The sequence below is a fragment of the Schistocerca americana genome, chromosome X (assembly GCF_021461395.2).
Source record: "Schistocerca americana isolate TAMUIC-IGC-003095 chromosome X, iqSchAmer2.1, whole genome shotgun sequence".
NCBI classification, from domain to species: domain Eukaryota; kingdom Metazoa; phylum Arthropoda; class Insecta; order Orthoptera; family Acrididae; genus Schistocerca; species Schistocerca americana.
In genome coordinates, this window is record NC_060130.1 from 472,536,730 (window position 1) to 472,557,125 (window position 20,396).

Genomic DNA, 20,396 nt, shown 5'->3' on the forward strand with positions numbered 1-20,396 from the left:
CATTCCGACGCTGGAGGCGCTCAGAACGTAGGTGACCTTCCTTGCCACATCCATAACACGTTTTAGACTGGCTGTCATAAACACCTATAACCTGGCAGCCTCTTTTCAGGAGGTATGGTGGTATGTGTGGTCAGAATTGAGAGCACACTTCGGATACTCTGTTGAGAACTGGATACGTCTTAAATTGGGTCCACTTTCCTGCCATATATTCTTGTGCCATGCTGTAGAGACGGAGCTCCGCCACGGCTGTTGCTGCTGGTAGTTTGAAGGGTAAATCGAATATGCATACAGTACACAGTACCACTCCGGAATGATCAACCTCGACGTTGTCAACATTTCCTTCTGCAAGGCCGGCCGGTGTGGCCGAGCGGTTCTAGGCGCTACAGTCTGGAACCGCGCGACCGCTACGGTCGCAGGTTCGAATCCTGCCTCAGGCATGGATGCGTGTAATGTCCTTAGGTTAGTTAGGTTTAAGTAGTTCTAAGTTCTAGGGGACTGATGGATAACCTCAGAAGTTAAGTCCCATAGTGCTCAGAGCCATTTGAACCTTTTGCGAGGCAAAAGCAGAGTCCTTGCATCATTTCTCGAACGACCTTGTCACATGTAACATCTTTAATAAGTTTCACATAGACCGTATTACATACGATCGAAAAGTGGATGCCGACGAATTCGAGAGACAGGATCCTGGACTCCTCCTTTAAAATGCGGTCGACATCGAATGCTTTTGGTCTAGCAAAGTCGTTTTGAAAAGCAAATTTCAATGTTGATTTTCTGTACTAATTCGCCATGACCTTGTCACGTTAGTGTCAGTCAGAGGAAGTGAACAAAGCTAGCCTGCTCGTGGCGCAGGTGGAAACAAGCAGCATATCCGCTCCGTGTGGCTACTAAAGCCCGCCACGTCCATGAGATCGCGAGCAGATGTAGCTGTGTAACTGCTCGCGAAGTATGACAGCGGTTCCTCATACACTTCCGCACCCTACAGTGTTGCCACGTTACGCATACGGCTGGACATATTTCTAAGGCGTGGCCGGTTAGACTGGGCGCTTGAAGTGAACGACTCCGGCTCCCGGCCGGCAGCCAGCTTTTATCTCTAAGTCTGTACATGGACTGGCGTACAAGAGAATGGGCAGATTAGTTATAAGTTTCTCGTACACAAATCATGAAGAGACTGGGGCAACCCAGCACAAATTCTATTGTTGATCCCTGTCGCTACAATTGTGTTATCAACACTAATTCGTTTCATGTGGGATGCCGATTCTCTTGGAATATTCTCTCATGTCCGGTTCTTTATTATGACATAATATGCGATCTGTTAATGCTGTGTGCACGAAGAAATGAAAATGTGCACTTGAAACAGAGCGAACAGTTGAAACTAGCCAATAGTGTGAAATGGAACAATATGTTTCAAATAAATTTACTGTCTCCGCAGAAAATAGCTGTTCATTTTTTTGATTAATAAAAGCCAATCTCTTTAGCAAATCGACAAGAATGACGTCAATGTTCTGCAAGACGATAAATGCTGCTAATGACATGGAAATAAAATCAAATAAGAAGGTTGAAATTCCTAACATGTTATTTTAGCCTATCGTGATTATGTGCACGCATTTTAATTCAGCTGATAGCTCCCAGCCACAGAAATCGGTTTTGTTTTTATTTGACATGAGTGCTGTACAGGAAGTGAAAACAGAAGACACCAAAATAACGAAACATAAACACAGATCACAAGGAGACTACTGCCACTCCAACTCAGCAAGCTATGAACATGTGCGGATCTTGCAGCCTGAGAGCGACAGGGACAAAAATTCCTGGTAGATTCTGGCAATTCACTGCTCAAACAGCTAATAGTCACACTCCAAGTAGCCAGAAGCGAAAGAAGGCGCTCCTTGAGATCTGCGAATGTGCATGAGCCCAGTGGCAGCCGCTTGAGCAATCCTAATGACATGCAATCAGTGGCGGCTCGTAACTGCAATCAAGTGGGGCTGCTACTCCAAAAAGTCTTAACCTTTGTTTTATATTTGTGTAAAAGGAAACACCAATGTAAAACATAAAACAAGAAAATTAGTTCAGAAACGCGCCAAAATCCTATAAGAACACAATCAAATATGTGGAATAATCGTGTCTATTGCCGGATGTTTGTGTCGCTCTGGCACAATATTTCGGCCACGTAACTCGTTGCCTTCTTCAGGTGCTACCAGTCTCAGGTAGCACCTGAAGAAGGCAACGAGTTACGTGGCCGAAATATTGTGCCAGAGCGACACAAACATCCGGCTGTAGACCCGATTATTCCACATGACAATCAAATACTTTTTCTTACTTTAACCTAAATTGTTACAGTTAAAGTTTGGTCTATTCATTTAAAAAGGAAATCGATTCGTCTTGATTTAATTTTCTCAAAAAGTTTAAAAATTTTCTCTTTGAGCTTTTTTTGACATGTGATGAAATTTTTCTCCATTGAAAGCATTGTAAGCGCATTTGGTCTTTTCTAATCTATAGTGTTTTATAGAAAAGTCTTTACTCTTTTCAGTGTTGAAAAACAGCCTTCTGCCTCTGATGTAGTTTTAGCAACTGTCGGGAGAACTTTTATTCGTTTCGTAACTTCTCTAAGAAAATTGTCTAGATTTTTTTCCAAGATAAATTTTAGCAGCTCAGTTAATCTGCAATATTCATGAATACCAGACCTGCAATCAGTGGCGGATACAGAGAAGCCTCAAAGAGGGGGCGCTAAAGATACCTTGAGCCACTTTTACTTTTACCTTAATGAAAATACGATGAGGCGTACGCACGTGCTACATAGTAAAGTACAACTACTCGATTACTCGATACAGACTGACGAAAGAAAAGAACGAATAGCGTGCGGGCTGACTGGTGGGGGTGGCGCGGGTGGCAAGGCAGGGGGGGGGGGGGGGGGACTGAGCAGCCTCATATTTATCCGCCACTGCCTGCAATATACTTTTAGCTTCATTTCAAGCTTTTCTCTGTAAATCATGTGATGTGCTTCAGTGGTCAGTAGTATCTCTCGTATACGATGTTCGTTCTTAAAACGAGTGTTACGTTGCAGAATAATCTCGTTGTAGATGCTTAAAAACTTTTTTAAAACCCTGCCCTGCGAGCTCAGAGCCAAGGAGGTTAGCTAAAGTCCAGTGTGCCAACTGAAATGTCAACAAGGCATACCAAAATTTTCAAATGTATGTGAAATCTTATGGGACTTAACTGCTAAGGTCATCAGTCCCTAAGCTTACACACTACTTAACCTAAATTATCCTAAGGACAAACACACACACCCATGCCCGAGGGAGGACTCGAACCTCCGCCGGGACCAAGGCGTACCGCCGATGTAATGAACGGCAGAGCATCAGATCAGTATTGCCACAAAGCCTTCGAGCAAGGGAAGCAGAAATACAAGCACTGTTACATAACAGTGTAGTATGAAGTAAAACACGGTAACTTCTGCGTCAGAGGGAGACTGCACTACTCAAACGTTGCAAAAAGACCCGACCGCGGCGATCCGGAATAATTTCTGAATTACCATAGCGAGGCAGGAAGCGCCGACGAGACCAATAAACGAGTGCAAACGCAGTCATGCACCCAGAGCCACCGTATCATAGGCGCAGGCTCGGGGCTCGGCTTTTTAAATAACGAGGCTTTCGTAGCGCAAAGACATATCCAGTCATGCATTCATGCTGTTTGTGTCGCTAGAACCACAGAACCACAGACAATGACGGTCTATTGGGTTTCAGTGAAACCATGACAAGCTGATTGGCATGGACTGCCGGCTACCTGCTTGGTCACTTTAAAATCGAGACGCAGTCAACAGATACAAATCATAGTCACAGTCAGCTGTTGTTGCCAACTGTGACATCGTGGATGAGCAGCAGACTGGAATGTGGCCAGTCCTCCTCCACTGAGGGTCAGTTATGGATGACCTGCAAGCTATCATACCTATAACATCCATTCGCACAGCTTTCTGGCCAACTCATGAATATCTGCTGGAGTCTTGGTCCATCCATGGCGGATGACCAGGGCCTAGTCTTCACGGCAACCAACATCCTGGACCATACAGATGGCTGTCCTAACCTGAGCACACAACAGACTGTATATGAGAGTGCTGAGGTGTTCTGTACTGTATTGTACAGTAGCACGTCTGGGTGGACGACGCCTTCCCGTCTCCACGCTGCTGTCAGCTCAACACAGGACCGTGACTCACTGGCCTGCAGCTCCAACGTCAAAACTCGCTGAAAGAGCATCAGCACTTCGTCGTGACTTACTCTTATGCCCAGCCACTGTCCAACGCACTGAGACATTCATAGCTCTGTGAACTCAACCTGGAAAATAAATGTTATTACGGATACTTTGTGTCACTAACGCCTCCGGGTGTAAACTGGACCACATTCTCATTCTGTGCCTGGTCTCTTGCACAGAACGGGATCTAGCTACCCAGACCTCAATGTTAGAAAAGCATTTGTCGTTGAACAATTTAGCAGCTACTAAGTGTTCAGTGGAAGGATATCTGGGCAATATATTAACACATAAATAGTCATACAGTTCCTCAGCTGTTACCATGAGTGTCTTTGAAGGATTCTCACAGTACTTTCAGTTTCCCAATTCTAAAATAGTTTAAATATTCTCATATATTGATTAACTTTAAACACATCGACTTCTTGGACTGCATTTGGTTATAAATTATTTCAAAATAAGGCACAGGTTATGAAAAAGCTCTAACCAAAACTTGAAATAATCATCACTGAGGTATTTTTATTTCCTATTGCTTCTGCAATTGTTTGATGTTCACTGAATTTCAGTAAGACTGGTTCTCAACGGTTGCAGTTTTCATGAACTCTGTCTGTGGTGTGTATGTTGAAGTTCCGTCTTGTAGAAGATGGACTTGGAATACTGACATTTATATGCTTCTTGAGAATGGACACACATTGCGGTGTTTTTGAGAAGAATATTGGAATAGCCAGAATGTTAGAGAACAATATTCTTACGCTTTGTGTAATACTTGTGGAATTTTCATTACTAAATTACGCTGATGTGTGCAACAGTAAATGAAATGGGCATAATCTGCTTTGATATTTGCTTGAATCCGTGCCTTTTTGCCTTTCATACCATTTACACCATCAAATATCTGAGCCATCAGGTTTTGTCCATTTACTTGATGGATTGTGTTTTATTATTCTAAAATAGGTTTTTATATGCCATCTACAGTTTGATTTTCTGGAATAAAGAATACGCCAAAAAGCAAAAATATTTCTCCATGCAATACATATTCTAGAGCAAGAACCATTTAAGTGTGTTGCGAAACAGTTGTTGTTTCATCAGCTATGAGAGCTACAAGGGAAGCTTTTCTAATTTCCGTCCTTATCTCCTTTCTAGCAGGCAGTCTAGCATCTCATTCGAAGTCATCTTAGAAGCATCTTTGAAGATTCTACTTGCTTCTAAGTGATTCTTCAAACATGAATCTAAATGTGATGTAAAAATATCTAATACTCTAAATACTCCTGGATTAACTGAACCGTATTTTTCATTGTGTTCACGCAAGACAGTTTCAAAGTTTCCACAAAAGAAAACGCAGTCTATTATTTTGGACAAATTTTCAACATTCTTTTTAAGTTTTTTGAGTTTTGTCTCTCATTTTGTTTATATTTCTAAACTTACACAGATGAGATATTAGGATATCAGGTAACTTTCTCATGGAAAGACAGCAATGAAAAGTCGAATTGTTCAAGTGCACTTACAATCACAGACCTTCGTTTTTGGGTATGTAAGACCATAGCTCTCTGTATAATAAAAAACTAAAAAATGAATCAAATAGCTGGAAACAGGATAGTAATCTAATTTCACACTTTGTATCATTCAAGAAGTGATACATGGTTAATCACACCATGCATGGAATAAAAGGATAAAAAGAAACAGGAACTACCTTCCACCAGCATGCAATGTTCAGCACTGCAGAAACAATAGTACTCCCTTATCCTGGAGCCTCACATGCAGCTCCCTCTGAGTGCATGTGCACAATAGCCCAACATCACACTGATGCAATTGAAAAGTGTACAGTTCCCTAAAATGATTTTTTTTCATAAACTGGAGGATAGCTACTGGCATTAAACTTACGGGCTATGAAACTAAAAGGGGCTCATTATATTAAATGTTGTCGATAGTATCTGGTGGACACAGGGGGTGCTGCAGTTCCACTGTGCCTATACAAGAGCCGTCACTGCCTGCAATCATACTGTAGGTTGGTTCAGGCAAAAGTTTCCGGGCTCCTGCACACTCACATAGCGGAAGAGTAGCAGGGCAAAGAGGGTTCCGACATATTTTTATTGTGCGGGTTATCTATACTCAGGGCAATCATACATTAAGCATCAAACATATTGTTCTATTAATTGATTTATGACCCTGGGGGTTGATTAATGACCCTGAGCATAATCCCTCCTTCTGATATACTTCCCCTTCCCCTCCCCCCTTCTTTCCCATCCCTCTGCGAAATCCCCAACACCTCCTCCCCCTCACCCTTGCCAATACAAGCACACTCGCGATATCATATTAATTGGATAATTAATTAACTTCATCAGTTAATTAACTTCTCCCCTCTGGAAAATCTCCCAGCCCTCCCCTCTCCTCGCCCATTCCCCTTCCCCTAGAGGTGTAAAATTCCCGGGAATTTAGAAGTTCTAGCAAATGTATAGGGATAAATAGCTGCGCAAATGCCCAAAATTCATAAATGCCCAGGCATTTATGTATTTTAAAGATTAATTGATAAGCAGCACTTATAAAAAAATTTAAGCTGATATTTTGTGTTGGAAAACGTGTTATGCAACACTGCTTCGGTAGTGGTTGGATAACCGAGTTGAAAAATCTACTTAATAGTTAGGGGAGAGTTACTAGGGAATATAAATTTGACTGTAAACATAACTTTTTACATCTTTAATGGTGTCAATTCTTGGGGTAGTACATAATAAAAAAAGAAGACAACGTTCGAGTTCAAAAGCAATTTTTGAAATAAACAATAGATTATATTAAGTAGCTAGTCTGTAGGCGGTATTTTTAATTGTACTGCACTACTGCAAAAAATTAGAATAAGTAAATTTATCCATAACGATTTTAAATAGGGATGTGTCACGTTCCGATTCCGATTCCACGATTCCAAGAATAGCCGATTCTCTAGGGATCGACTAGTATCGGAATATAACGATTGAACCGTCTTGGGCACCGATTCTTTGTTATTAAATATTTTTATGTTAGTGTTCTCGTTCTGTCTTCAAGGCAGTGCAGTCATACGAAAGTAGCTAAGGAAAGCAGCAGAATAAAACACTATTATCTGTCTACAATGTAGCTAAATCTGACAATGAAGCATTTTTTTCATTGAAAACAGCGTAACATTTAAGAATACATTTAGCATCAAGAAACACATACCAGCTGTTTAATACATTCAATAATAATTTGGTTATCATACTCAGAGATCTGATACGAATTTTAAAGTGTGTAACGTTCCAAAGCGATGACCTAAGGACAATGTTTCTTTTTTCATACCAGATTACCATTACACAGCTGTTCCATGTGGTGTGTGTGTGTGTGCACGCTAGAGGGACAAAAAGAGAGTGAAGAGTAGAACTGGTAAAAAGAAAAAGGAAATTGTAAATATAAGCATTTCCCAGGTTCCTTTTGTTCTTACTAACAAAAGCAATGAACAACATATGTATGCTTAAGTGTAAACATTTACTAACTTTTAATATCAGGAGTATCATCCCATCCCTTATTTTAACTGGTAAATTAAACATTCTAGAAGTAAAAACAGCTTTTATAAATGGCCAGGTTATGGGCACTTAAAACTGCTTTGGAAAAACTGACGGGCAAATGCCCGTTTATAAATGTCCTGCCCGGCCTACATCACTACCCTGCCCTCCCCCATCTGGAAATTGGCAGGACAAAGCCTCAATCTGTGTTGGAGAGGAAGGATCTCATGACATGAAATTAAAATGAATGACAATAATAATAATAATATATTGATGCAGATTCTTTATTTAATCAGTTTGCAGGAGACAGGGCTCCCCCACTTGGCTAGAGCTCACGTCTACTTCCATTTCCTATGATGTAATAACTATAATCACCGAGGAATGGAATGAAGTGTGGTATATTGGCCACAGTTTTGGGTCGCCCGTCACCAGCACGGAGGTCAAAAGCCACGCAATGTCGTAATTACAGATCATGATACTAAATACCATCGACGACAGACTGAATGTCGCCCTCATTTGATCACGTGGCCCCCAACAAAACATCAGGTGGCAGCATTCTGTTGCTGAGGAAATTACAAACTCACTTCATGTCTCTGTCTCTCTCAAGTGGCTGCTTCCTTTTTGTGGGTGAACCATCGTCTCCAAACACACAGGTAGAGTTTTTCATCCATCCATAGACTACTGTGTTCCTGTTAGCTAATGTTGGGGACAAAAGGAGAGCTGGCGCAATTGCGATATAAAAAATGGCAGGGTATAGCCCATTTGTACTACACTATCAAATTAATTGTTTAACAATTTACAGCAGTCAAACAGATCGCATAAAACGCTCAAAATCACCTTATAATGATTCTTCGTCATAATAAAACATATTTTCAACATTTGAGAATCACACGCAGACACTTTGCAAATCAAATGATTAAATTTCCGCCACAAATAGATCGCAGCACTGAATATATCTGAGGTACTGTATGCACCGATGTCTGAGAACACAAGCACACTTCTCGACCACCACAACCCATATCCGGCGCAAAGAACCTCCCGATCATGTCTTTGCACTGACCCCAGGACAGAAGTGCCGGCAACCGAAATAGCGCCGGCTGCCTCGCGTATGCTTGCGCACGGAGGTCGGGAGAGAAGCTCGCAGGCAGGGCTGGCTCGTGTGGTGCACAGACGGGAAGTCGCGGTAATCCTTTGCGGGGTTGTGCCGACAGGTAAGTGGCGGTAGGAAGCACTAGCTTTCTGCTCACACAGACACCAGACGTAAAGTCCTTCTCTGATTATGGTGCTACGGATAGGCTGTCGGAATAACATATCGCATCACTAATAAAGACCTAAGCATTCCACAAACATCGCAAAAAACCGCGTAAAAATATACCGCAGCTAGACTCTATTAAAAAAAAACACGAACCCAATAACTGCTCCGAGCAGGTGCATGGTGCTAGAAAAATAGCTCCATTACTGCACTTTTCTGAAACAGTCGTGACAACATGTCCGCTGTCTATGGTGTCCGGTAGCCTTGTGCCCATGCCCACGGACAATAAGCGAGCGACCCCCGCGTTCCGAGTGACACTGGCGGGAACTACTGACTGGTGATCATATCAAAAAGAGTCACGTGGTTTTAATATGTTTGCCCACAGCACATATTGTAGTTGTCGTTGTGGTCTTCAGTCCAGAGACTGGTATGATGCAGCTCTCCATGCTACTCTATCCTGTGCTAGCTTCTTCATCTCCCAGTACCTACTGCAACCTTCATCCTTCTGAACCTGTTTAGTGTATTCATCTCTTGGTCTCCCTGTACGATTTTTATCCTCCACGTTGCCCTTCAATAATAAATTGGTGACCCCTTGATGCCTCAGAACATGTTCTACCAACCGACCCCTTCTCCTAGTCAAACTGTGCCACAAATTTCTCTTCTCCCCAATTCTATTCAATACCTCCTCATTAGTTATATGATCTACCCATCTAACCTTCAGCATTTTTCTGTAGCACCACATTTCGAAAGCTTCTACTCTCTTCTTGTCCAAATTATTTATCGTCCATGTTTCATTTCCATACATTGCTACACTCCATACAAATACTTTGAGAAACGACTTCCTGACACTTAAATCTATACTCGATGTTAACAAATTTCTCTTCTACAGAAATGCGTTATTTGCCATTGCCAGTCTACATTTTATATCCTCTCTACTTCGACCATCATCAGTTATTCTGTTCCCCAAATAGCAAAAGTCATCTACTACCTTAAGTGTCGCATTTCCTAATCTAATTCCCTCAGCATCACCCGACTTAATTCGACTACATTCCATTGTCCTCGTTTTGCTTTTGTTGATGTTCATCTTATATCCTCCTTTCAAGACACTGTCCATTCCGTTCAGCTGCTCTTTCAAGTCCCTTGCTGTCTCTGACAGAATTACAATGTCATCGGCGAACCTCAAAGTTTTTATTTCTTCTCCATGGATTGTAATTCCTACTCCGAATTTTTCTTTTGTTTCCTTCACTGCCTGCTCAATATACAGATTGAATAACGTCGGAGATAGGCTACAACCCTGTCTCACTCCCTTCCCAACCACTGCTTCCCTTTCATGCCCCTCAGCTCTTATAACTGCCATGTGGTTTCTGTACAAATTGTAAATAGTCTTTCGCTCCCTGTATTTTACCCCTGCCACCTTCAGAATTTGAAAGAGAGTATTCCAGTCAACATTGTCAAAAGCTTTCTCTAAGTCTACAAATGCTAGAAACGTAGTTATACCTTTTCTTAATCTATCTTCTAAGGTAAGTCGTAGGGTCAGTGTTGCCTTACGTGTTCCAACATTTCCACGGAATCCAAACTGATCTTCCCCGCGGTCGGCTTCTACCAGTTTATCCAATCGTCTGTAAAGAATTCGCGTTAGTACTTTGCTGCCGTGACTTATTAAACTGATAATTCGGTAATTTTCACATCTGTCAACACCTGTTTTTTTGGGATTGGAATTATTATATTCTTCTTGAAGTCTGAGGGTTCTTAGCCTGTCTCATACATATTGCTCACCAGATGGGAGAGTTTTGTTAGGGCTGGCTCCCCCAAGGCTGTTAGTACTTCTAATGGAATGTTGTCTACTTCCAGTGCCTTGTATCGACTTAGGTCTTTCAGTGCTCTGTCAAACTCTTCACGCAGTATCATATCTCATATTTCATCTTCATCTACATCCTCTTCCCTTTCCATAATATTGTCCTCAAGAACATCGCCCTTGTATAGACCCTCCATATACTCCTTCCACCTTTCTGCTTTGCCTTCTTTGCTTAGAACTGGGTTTCCATCTGAGCTCTTGATATTCATACAAGTGGTTCTCTTTTCTCCAAAGGTATCTTTAATTTTCCTGTAGGCAGTATGTATCTTACCCCTAATGAGATATGCCTCTACATTCTTACATTTGTCCTCTAGCCATCCCTGCTTAGCCATTTTGCACTTCCTGTCGATCTCATTTTTGAGACGTTTGTATTCCTTTTTGCCTGCTTCATTTATTGCATTTTTATATTTTCTTCTTTCATCAATTAAATTCAATAAACCTCCCTCTACCCAAGGATTTCTACCAGCCCTCGTCTTTTTACCTAGTTGATCCTCTGCTTCCTCTCAAAGCTACCCATTCTTCTTCTACTGTATTTCTTTCCCCCATTCCTGTCAATCGTTCCCTAATGCTCTCCCTGAAACTCCCTACAACCTCTGGTTCTGTGAGTTTATCCAAGTCCCATCTCTTGGAATTCCCACCTTTTTGGAGTTTCTTCACTTTTAATCTACAGTTCATAACCAATAGATTGTGGTTAGAGTCCACATCTGCCCCTGGAAATGCCTTACAATTTAAAACCTGGTTCATATATCTCTGTCTTACCATTATATAATCTATCTGAAATCTTTCAGTGTCTCCAGGCCTCTTCCACGTATATACTCGTCTTTCACGATTTTTAAACCAAATGTTAGCTATGATTAAGTTATGCTCTGTGGAAAATTCTACCAGGCGGCTTCCTCTTTCATTTCTTAGCCCCATTCCATATTCACCTAGTAAGTTTCCTTCCCTTCCTTTTCCTACTATCGAATTCCAGTCACCCATGAATATTAAATTTTCGTCTCCCTTCACTATATGAATAATCTCTTTTATCTAATCATACATTTCATCAACCTCTACGTCATCTGCAGAGCTAGTTGGCATATAAACTTGTACTACTGTGGTAGGCGTGAGCTTCGTGTCTATCTTGGCCACAATAATGCGTTCACTATGCTGTTTGTATTAATTTACTGGCACTCCTATTTTTTATTCATTATTAAACCTACTTCTGCGTTACTCCTATTTGATTCTGTATTTATAACCCTGTATTCACCTTACCAGAAGTCCTGTTCCTCCTGCCACCGAACTTCACTAATTCCCACTATATCTAACTTTAACCTATCCATTTCCCTTTTTAAATTTTCTAACCTACCTGCCCGATTAAGGGATCTGACATTCCACGCTCCGATCCGTAGAACGCCAGTTTTCTTTCTCCTGAGAACGACGTCCTCCTGTGTAGTCACCGCCCAGAGACCCGAATGGGGGACTAATTTACCTCCGGAAAATTTTACCCAAGAGGTCCCCATCATCATTTAACCATACAGGAAAGCTGCATGCCCTCGGGAAAAATTACGGCTGTAGTTTTCCCTTGCTTTCTGCCGTTCGCAGTACCAGCACAGCAATGCCGTTTTTGTTAGTGTTACAAGGCCAGATCAGTCAATCATCCAGACTGTTGCCGCTGCAGCTACTGAAAAGGCTGTTGCCGCTCTTCAGGAACCACACGTTTGTCTGGCCTCTCAACAGATACCCCTCAGTTGTGGTTGCACCTACGGTACGGCCATCTGTATCGCAGAGGCACCCAAGCCTCCCCACCAACGGCAAGGTCCGTGGTTCATGGGGGGGGGGGGGGGGGGGGGCACAGCACATAGAAGACGCTATATAGAGCTCATGCGTCATCTCCACTCCCGTCAGAGTATCGCTTTCGTGTCGTATTCTCTCGAATCTTCCAGTCTTCGATATATAGCATTTGAATCCACCTGTTTTCGACTAGTAATGCACGTCCCCCACCAAGTCACAGATCCCTGCTAATTCTATCGATATCTCATCACGTTCGGACAGCACTGTTCCATTAGTCAGAAGGCTGTCGAATCCTCCACCCGTCACTGACTAGGTAGCGAGCTATCATAACAAGATAAATAGCACACTAATGTACTGGAGGGAATTCACAACCTTGCATAATACACACGGGCAGCACAAAAAAATTCAGAAGCATAATGCCTAACAATTCATCGACATCGAATGACTACCTATAAATATACCCCCCCCCCCTCCCCTCCTGTACATATCCAAACCTCCGTTATTGTATTGCTATGGTTACTACCTTACAAATACGACAGTGCAATGGCGCCAGTGTGTTCGTTGACAGTAAAGCGTCTCTTTCTCTCTCTCTCTCTGTCTCTTCGTTATTTTTATGACATCCAACGGAGCAAAACTACAAACTATAAAAACTTCGCTAACGTCACCTGATAGAGAACTCAATCAGAAATTACCACGTCTCTCTCTTCCGATATATCGAAAACAAATACTGTCTGCGTGTTGACATCGAGCATGTCTGGTGATCCCATTAAACTACCATACATTTTGTTATTCTGCCACCACTTGACGTATGTGTCAGGTGCTAAGAATAAATTAACGCGTTTTGATCCATCGGCTCTCACAGAAAGCTGGACACCGCGTAATATAAGGTAAGCTGCTCCCATGACACACAGGATTGTTGAAATAAAAGACAGAGGCGGTGTTTCTTATTGACAAAAATGTGGAAGACGTCGCAACATATGGAACCTGGAAGAGCATGCAGTACTGTGGAGCGTTGCCAAAGAGCTATACGGAGGTGATGACCTCTACATTTAAATCATGTTTCACTGTGAAGGGGTAGCAGATGTCTCGGTGTTCCGTTTTCTGAGACCAAGAGCACTGATCCACATATCGGCGGTGCTTATTGCACCCAGATATATCATCATTGTTGAGGCGTCCGCGGTGTTAGTCATCATGACCTCCAAGTCTTTACACAATGCGTCTTTCGTATCTTTTGGCTCACAGTGCATAACCGCTTTCGTAATTTCACGAAGTTTTCCGTAATGTAAACGCATTTTACCCGAATACTACAGTTCCAATTTACCACTCTCGACGGCTTGTCACGTCAACAGAACGTCTCATTGCGTCGATCTCGTGATGCTCTCGTCCAACGACACTGCAGCATTTCCGATACATACGGAAAAATAGCACAGTTCCGCTAGGTATTGACAGCTTTACTATATTTACGAGCAATTTTAGAATACGTGGCTGGAAGTGAGGTCATGGTCTCATTGGCAGAATTGACAAAAAATCGGCAAAATTACAAACATTGACGGGACATTCCTATAAATTGAGGGAAAATACGACAAAATGCAGGAAAATTGAGGGAGTACACAGGTGTATGCTTGGTGCAGGAAAATTCTTGTACGTGGAACCGAGTGTGTGACAGCAAGAGGAATACGAGTAAAAGTCGACATAGAAGGACTGGGAACCAAAGAATCAGCATTTTTTCGTGGACAGTGATAAGGAGGCCGGAATAGATTGTTTAACGCGGATGACCACCAAACGTAGAGTATTAAATTTGTATATGTCGGGTCAGAAGCTCAGGTGTGATGCCAAAGTTATCGGCAACTACCTTATAGATTTTTGTATAGTGGTGAGACACGGAACTGTGATAAACTTTGTGTCCTCCTTTGCTGAAAACCACTGTATTTCCAGCCTGAGGCTGCAATATACAGCTACCGAATATATCACATGTTTGACGCTGTGGAAGACTGTTCACGTGTTTTAAACTCTAACAAACGGTATTTGCAATATGGTGCTCTGTACTCTCTACCAATCACATCCATGCGAAGTTAGCTAGCAAATACCTTACAGAGCAATTTGTGCATGGTCTTTAACAACATTCTACAGTAAGTCTACTGAGGTAATAGGAATACATGCAAACTGACTGAGATCTTATATGCTTCCCGAGAAAAGAGAACCATCTGCCTCTAAATTGACATGGATCTGCATTAAAGGATGGTAGAAGGTAGATGGAGTAATCGCTTGAGAGGGGTTGTAGCGGGGTATGATTTAATGGTAGATTGATGATGCATTCTAGAGAGAGAGGGAGATGTTGTAGTAGGTTATTTATCGTACATTTAACCATTTTTTCCTTTGTTCTTTCGGGCTGTAACAGTTGTGCGGTATAACCTGCGTTCGACTCGTACATAACTGCCTATTGTGTGTGTGACTTAGAGTCTGTCTATCGTAATCGTTAACAGAAAACCTCCCTATGCAACAGTCACCAGAGAACATCCAACGCATGAAAGATGAATCGTGTCCATCAGACCGATGGAAAATCTATTTCTGCACCCTTCTCTAGACGAACGAAAATGTATGCGAAGCATTCCATTTCCCTGCCTCATCTTGGACATAAATCGAGTCTTCAGTTTCATAACTGCAGTGAATGTAAGTCAGCGACAGGTGTTCGTGAAGTACTTCAATCTATGTGTGTACAATTGCTTGGCAGATGTTGTATGTGGAAGAGACTGTATTCTGTTGATAGAGTTAGTGCACCATGGCGTGTAATTTCACTTGTCAAATACGCTGCTATGCATTTGTCTATTTTCCCATAAGATGTCGTTGTTTCACATATGATTCCATTGCTGACGAACATTTCATACGACTGATGTGAGCATAGCATAGTTTCCAGACTATAATCGGCTGTGAACAAAAATGGTTCAAATGGCTCTGAGCACTATGGGACGTAATTTTTGAGGTCTTCAGTCCCCTAGAACTTAGAACTACTTAAACCTAACTAACCTAATGACATCACACACATCCATGCCCGAGGCAGGATTCGAACCTGCGACCGTAGTGGTCGTGCAGCTTCAGACTGTAGTGGCTAGAACCGCTCGGCCACTCCGGTCGGCGGATGTGAACAGTGAGTGCTATACACCCCAGGAAAACTGTATAATGCATGTATCACAAAGAATCTATATTTTTTTCCTTTGGTGTAGAAGGTAGTAGTTTATCATCTTAAAGTTTCTCGCCAGAGTGAGTGCGATAGGAAACTTGCAGGGTGAATCTATGTTTGATGTTGGAAATATGTTTCCTCCATTGGAGTATAAACAGAATTGCATTGCAAGCAACTAATATTTTGGAGCCCACACTGCTTGAACATTATAGCGTGCTTAAATACGTGTAGCCTTTAGGGGATGTGTTAATGCTCCATGATCATTTCTCTCTTTCCAGTACGTTCTTGGTATGGAATCCAAACACTACAGCAATACTGTAGAATTGATAGACGTGACTTACGCAAAATGTTTCAAACTCCTTCTGTCTGGAGCCCTATCAATCATAAACCATACGTTTTTTCTTCTTCTTAAATGTCAGTTATATCAGCACAGTACTCTCAAATATATTAGGCTCATATCTGCTATACACCAATAAGGAGTCCTAGCCTCCTCAGCATGCGCGCATGTAGAGATATCGTGTGTAGCTGGATGGGTGACGTAAGGATGGTGGTTCAAACCCACGTCTGGTCATCCTGATTTAGACTTCCCGTGATATCCCTATATTGCTTCAGAAGGCAAATGTTGGGATGGTTCCTTTCAAAGGGCACAGCCAGTTTCCTTCCCCATCCTTTCCCCCTAATCCGATGGGACGGATGACACACTGTTTAGTCCCCCCCCCCCCCCAAATTAACCAACCAACATGAGTAAGACTGGTACCGAACAGTCTTCACAGAATGGCTATTACGGAATTTGAATGAGAATACCGGTCTATACCGCTTGTGTCAGTTGGTTGTGTCGGTGTCGAACAAGTGTTACATTCTTTCCGAAAGCAAAATATCGATTAGATTGATTGCATGAAACTCAGTTCATTCTGTACCTTCACGACATGTCGAATGTAGTGTGTAAAGTGCTCTACCACTTCTGGTCGGTTCCAATGAAATCGGAGACAATGTTGCTGGCGAGGTTGGTTAAGGACAAAGGAACAGTTGCAAGATGCATAGAGAGACCATCTACTGTTTTGCTCAGGATCCACACATGCGAGAATACTTTGTGACTGCCATCCACATAGGGAGAGATGGGTAATCGTAACAAAGTCCTATCGAATTTATGAAGTGTTTCGGCTAAGAACATAGTTTTTGCACCTCGTCTCTGTTGATGGCTGCTTCCTACACTACGAAACAGCATTTCTGTTATGTGTTGTAGGCAGTGTAACAAGGTTTGCGGTATGTCCACATGTATATAGCACTCACAAAGTAATGGGTGGGGTGATTTAGCAATGATACATAAATTGAGAATGATGCTGCAGTGTCATTAGCCGATAGCATAACAAGATGAACGCCGTGAGACGTTTTGTTGACGTGACAAGTCATTGAGAATGGTGGTTTGGAACTAGAGTAATTGGGCAAAATGCGTTTAAATTACAGAAAACCTGGTGATATTACGAAAATTGATGGGAAATATTTAAAATTGAGGTAAATACGTAAAGAATGTGGATCAATTAGGGTATTTACATGCTCGCCTGGGTGTATGAAAATCATTCCCTTCCTCCACCAGTAAGAGTGACAACTGATGGCCCGTAATATCTGTGCTCTATGGGTTTAAGTCATGCAGAATACTCACCTGTTCTACACGCAGTTATGTATTGTAAGCCCTATGATATGGAAGCGTGTTAACTACCACCAAGGTCACCAAAACAGTGATGATATACATGGGTGCAATATTCAGTGGGAATCAGTGCTCTTGATACCTTTGAAAACTGAACACTGAATCATTTACTACCCCGTCAACGTGGAACATTAGTTTAAATGTAGAGGTCATCACCTTCAGAGAGCTGTTTGGAAACGCTCCACAATGCTGTAAACTCTTCCAGTTGCCATATGTTGCAATGTCTTACACATTTTTGTCAATAAGAAACACCATCTCTGTCTTTTATTTCAACCATCTTGTGTGTTGTGGGAGCAGTTTACCTTACACCAATTGACGTCCAGCTTTCTGTGAGAGCTGCTGGATCAAAACGTGTCAATGTCGGCTTAGCACCTGACACAGACCTCAAAGTCATGTTGGGAATCGAAATGTATGGCGGCGTACAAAGCTGTAATCATATACTGCTTTGATATGTTACAGAAAAAAAACTGCTTATGAAAGAAATACACAGGAACCCCCTCTCTCTTGTGATTGCAATATGTGGAATATGGTTTTCCTACAGTACAGGGGAGAAAATTTTATGGACCAGTACGTGTATATTTAATGGGATCACCACGTATGCATGATAACAACACACTGACAGTATTTGTTTTCAAAATATCTGAAGAGAGAGATGTGGTAAGATCTTATTGAGTTCTCTACCAGGTGACATTAGTGAAGTTTTCATTATTTGTAATCCTACTCCGTTGGATGTTATTAAAAATAAGGATGAGAGAGAGAGAGACAGAGAGAGAGAGAGAGAGAGAGAGAGAGAGAGAGAGAGAGAGAGAAACTGTGCTGTCAATGAAGGCTCTGAGTCCATTACACTGTCGTATTTTTAGAATGGTAAACACAATAATACGATAAAGGATATAAGAACATATACATTAGGATATTTATGGACAGTCTTTCTATATTAATGAACTGTATGTGTAATGCTTCTGAATTTGTTTGTGCAGTCCATGTATACTCTGCATGGCTATGAATTTCTTCCTGTACGTAGTGCCATATTTTTCTTGATGTGACAGCTCCCTGCCTGGTCAGTGACGGGTAACGAAGTAGACAGCGTTCTTTCTACCTAATGGAACAGTGTTGTCCGAACGTGATGGGATTTCGAGTGAATTAGCAGGGATCTGTGACTTGACGAGGGAGATTTATTATGCATGGAAATCAGGTGGATTCAAATCCTATATATCGAAGACTGGAAGTCTCGTGAGGATACGGCAGGGAAGCGGTACTCTGACGAGAAGGTATTTGAGAGGTAAGCTCTATACAGTTTCTTCTATGAGCTGTGGGTGAACATATTACAACCTCTCACATACATCTCGCGAAATGACTGTGATGAGAATATTAGTGGGTAATATGAAGAATTTTACCGAGATACAATCAGCAGTAGAAGTTCTGTCTTCTGTATTCTCGATAAATAAGAGACAGCATTCTTCTGTAAGTTTTGTGTACCGATAAAAGGATGGATTGATATCTTAATAGGTAGACTACACTTAGAGGGTACCCTGTACCACTCCTAGTCATTTCCTTTCCTTTTCCTCTCGAAAATAGAGCGAGGGAAAAAGATTTTTTATTTGCCTAAATACGTGCGCTAATTTCTCGTATATTGTCTTCGTGACGCTTAAGCGAAATGTATGTTGGTGGCAGGAGAAACCATCTGCAGTCAGCTTCATGTAACGGTTCTCTAAATTTTATCAACAGTATTCCTCGAAAGGAACGTGGCCTTCCCTCCAGGGATTCCCATTTGAGCTACCGACTGCAGGAAAAAAATTACTTGCCGTGCAACGTCACTCTCATGATAAATATAATTAAATAGTCACTCAAATGGATAGCGATAATGTACCGCCAGGCAGGTGAAAGCAATGGCTAGAATACCAAAGATGATTCGCTGACAGGAGCGGTAATCGGGTGCTTTTCCGTTGGAGTGAGATCTTTTTATGAAATTTTAAGAGATATAGCATGTGACGAAGCATTTGGTTACTTTAAAAGAATTCGAAAGTGAGGAAGCTTCCTGTGACAGGGGCAAGCATTCCTTTAGCAGATCATCATGATCCAAGGATGAGATTAATATTCTAGTCCTGTGATGCAGGACGTAGCAGATATTAAGCTGATAAGAACAGATATACTTTTACTTAATGAGAGCATACTTAGAGGAAATATACCCTACGCCATACTGTTGTACATGATTTTCAGAACAAATAGCGATACTTTAGTGATGTGAAAACGCGTTTATCCTCTGATTGCTTCCGTCTTCGAAAATAGCTCGTATAAGAGGGAGGAATCTATATTTCATGTGAAAAATTCTATGTGTTTGTGTAACAACATCCCTGTCTCGGAATGGGTGAAGTAGATTTTTTAAACTGGGTAGACTCAATGCTGGGGGTGGAATTGCAGTTAGAAATATACATCCAAGCTGCAACTGCTTGTCTCTGAATGTCTGGCGACACTCGAGGCGCCCTCCAGTTGGGTGAATAGCGAACTACTACTCAATATGTGTTTGGTTGTTTCTGTGAGCATGTGGATTGTGGGCAATGCATGGGGGTGGTTGCTTGTGTTATCACACATCTCTGCATACAATATCCCCGATATATGGTGAGTGTTTTTGAAGTTTACTTCATAGACTTTCTTTCGTCTGTCTATACATGTGGGGATGGACTACATCACTCTTTGTGATGTGATCACCAATCAGTAGTCCCCAGCAGTGGCGCTTGGGGCGCTGGGGTTACTTGCTAGTTGTTCATGGACTTGGGCACAAGACTACCAGAAACTGTGGGAAGCGGACGTGTTGTCCCAGCAAAGAGCATGTTTCATAGAGTCTACTTGTGATATATTGTTAGACGGAGCATTTCGCGATCTTTGTGGAATGTTGTGGTCTATAT

The 20,396-nt window shown here is 41.9% G+C and overlaps 1 pseudogene; it reads right to left on the reverse strand.

Annotated features, from left to right (window-relative positions):
• Nucleotides 1–19,493: 19,493 nt before the first annotated feature.
• Nucleotides 19,494–19,675, reverse strand: LOC124557447 (annotated as a pseudogene).
• Between the last annotated feature and the right edge of the window lie 721 nt (nucleotides 19,676–20,396).